This window comes from Poeciliopsis prolifica, unplaced genomic scaffold, assembly GCF_027474105.1.
Source record: "Poeciliopsis prolifica strain line A6 unplaced genomic scaffold, Auburn_PproV2 SCAFFOLD120, whole genome shotgun sequence".
NCBI lineage: Eukaryota > Metazoa > Chordata > Actinopteri > Cyprinodontiformes > Poeciliidae > Poeciliopsis > Poeciliopsis prolifica.
Window position 1 is genome coordinate 609,959 of NW_026562495.1, and position 3,078 is coordinate 613,036.

Below are 3,078 nucleotides of genomic sequence, written 5' to 3' on the forward strand. Positions count from 1 at the left end.
TATGAGATTCAGTCATAATTATGAGATTCAAAGTCATAATTATGAGATTAAGAGTCATAATTATGAGATTCGAAGTCATAATTATGAGATTCAAAGTCATAATTTCGACGTTCAAAGTCATAATTAGATTCAAAGTCATAATTATGAGATTCAAAGTCATAATTTCGACTTTCAAAGTCATAATTATGAGATTCAAAGTCATAATTTCGACTTTCAAAGTCATAATTATGAGATTCAAAGTCATAATTTCAACTTTCAAAGTCATAATTATGAGATTCAGAGTCATAATTATGAGATTAAGAGTCATAATTATGAGATTCAAAGTCATAATTATGAGATTCAAAGTCATAATTATGAGATTCAAAGTCATAATTATGAGATACCGGAGCAGTTGGAGACAATTCTCCGTAGAATAACAGCGTGCTCCAACTCCCAGTTAAATATGACCTTAAATCCAAGGTCCAACCTTTGCTACTGCGTTAAGAGTCAGTAAAAGGTAGGTTCACCTTTTTTGATTTTGTTTAGATTCCTTCGTTTTGAATGCTTTTTGATCGTGTGGTGTTATGTACATAGTTCGTTGTTTTAGCAACATGAGCTAGCTGCAGGTTAACCGTCAAAGCGTGCTAACCTTGTTATAGCATATTTAACAGGTTTTTTTTTTAAAGTAGTCCGTTAATTAGATTGTTTTTATGTCAGAGTGCGATAAGAAGTTTGTACTCCAAAAATTCAATAAGTTAATATGTATAATTATTTTGTGGCATTAATCCAAGCAATAGCTAGTAGGTTAAAACAAGCTCCACAGCTTGTTGTATGTACGTTTTGTTATGTGTAACAGCTTCCCCTTATGCCCGTCCCGTCATACACACAAAGGAGGCCAGTTGGTTGAATTTTCTGTAATAAATGGTCAACACAAATTAGCACAGTGAGCTCCACTACTGGTTCACCAGCTCTCCGCATACACAGTAGAGCGCTGAACAGACTGCGTCTAATTTACGGTTTAGCTTTCTATTTATAGGCAACCAGTAGGGGGCGCCAAAAACCATTCATCACATAGTAATTACAAAACATATTTTAGCAAGAATTTCATCTGTATCTATTACCCGTTACATATGCATAATGTGATTCACTATCTTTCCCATTAAATTGTTTTTGTCGATACACAGACAAGAGTAAATATGGAAGTACAATATGCATCAGTTTTCAAACTGTTTTCGTAGCATTTTCATGTACACTTATGCTAATGCTGGACATCTGCAGCTTTACATTGACAATATTTACAAAAGCAATTTAAAATAAGAAAAATTGAAAAACAAGAAACTTAAAAAATCCCCCAAAACGGGCAGGCCCTGTTGAAAATTTTAACTCCTCAACTTTACTCAACTTTCAGGATACCTACAAGAGACAGAGGAGGTTCCTTTCACCTGAACCTAAACCTAAACAGAGGTAAGTTGCAACTCTTGTGAAAATCCAATTTATATATTATCTGTTTAAATGAAAATAATTGAGATCAAAACTAATATTCTGATGATGTTCATGCACTTGACTCTTTTATAAGATGGAAATTTCATTTTAACAATTGTTCAACCATTGAAATATTTTAGGGGAAAATGTAATCAGAACTTTCAGACCTAAGCTCTACACTTTACCATTTAGTTGTGGAGACACTGGTAGATTTTTCTTTATTACTTTTATGTAGTTTCTTTATGTATTGGTTTATTTTTGCAGATCTGTACAGCTGTTTTGTTGTCTATTGTCTTTATTTTAGCAGGAGCTTGAGTCTGAAATACAGTTTCTATCTGTCTTGTAGAGTTGGACAATAAATCAGTTATATGTATCACGATACACACGTGATCGATATCAATAGATAGTAAGTCTGACAGAATATTCAATAGAATATTCTCTGAACTCTGATCAGAACCACATACCATTCTGGAGGATGTAGGCACAGTCAAGGCTTCTCAACTAGGCCTGTCGCGATAAACGGTAAGTCAAGAAATTGAACGATAAATGAAAACTATCGACGTCATTTCATTTATCGGCTATCGTCTCTGCCTGTATTTTTCTCTTTCTATTGATGACGCTGGATGAGAAGCCTCAACTCTGGTGCTATCCACTGACCCCTCCCTTCCTAAAAAATGAGGAGGGAGGATTAGTGGACTATTGCATCAGGTAGTAAGTGCTCGGATCGCTTTGTATTTCTATTGCTTTAGAGCCCCGTGAGGAGTTAGCAAAGCAAAGAACAATATCTCAAAGCTCGAAATGGAACCGGTTTCAAAGCCGAACGCAACTGCAGCAGTGTGGGACTATTTCGGATTCAAACCAAATGACCGAGGCGAACCGCTGAACCTTTGCGAGCCGGTATGTCGCATTTGTCATAAAACAGTAGCAACTAAGAGCAACAATACAACCAACTTGCACGTGCACCTAAAGCACAACCATCCAGCAAAGTTTTTAAGGCTGGGGACAAAAAATACAACCGGTGGCCCGTGTCCGTCTTTAAGTTCGCGACAGTCCACTGTCTTTGAAGCAAACACATCCCACAATCTAGCAGCCAAGCAATTGCATAAAATAACCTTTTGGCCTTTCAAATGCTCCTCTCTGGTGATTTTTGATTGTTTTTAATGTTGCTCCAGTGTAAGGGGAAACTCTATTTATGACATAGTGATATAAATAAATTGGTGTGAATTCAGGACAAATCAATAATTTGATGAACACATCAGGATGGAGGAAGTATGGGTCGGTTTGGAAGCTAGCAATTTCCAACTTTTGTAAATATCACCGTCTATGATCCCCAATCAGGTTTGTTACGTTCACAGACAAGTTATCTCCACTCCAACAAGAAGAAGCCACCAAGAAACTGGTAAAACAACTTGGATAAATAACTGAAGTCACTCTGTTCAGTTCTCCATCCTTCACTGCCGACGTCCGTCATGGCGCCTCCAATGATGAAGTCAAGCAGTTGCAAAGGGTTAATAGTTTCAATCATGCAGAACTGATCTGACTGTTGCTATAGCAACGATCAGAAGCAAGACATTGTCCAGAACTACAGTGAGCTCATTGTAGCTATGACCTCATCAA

The 3,078-nt window shown here is 36.7% G+C and overlaps 1 long non-coding RNA gene across 1 annotated transcript; it reads left to right on the top strand.

The window, feature by feature from the left end:
• The first annotated feature begins 340 nt into the window (after window positions 1-340).
• Window positions 341-2,175, top strand: LOC129354917 (uncharacterized). Its single transcript, XR_008605209.1, has 3 exons — window positions 341-496; window positions 1,388-1,443; window positions 1,916-2,175. It is a non-coding gene; the product is annotated as an uncharacterized LOC129354917 (long non-coding RNA).
• The last annotated feature ends 903 nt before the right edge of the window (window positions 2,176-3,078 follow it).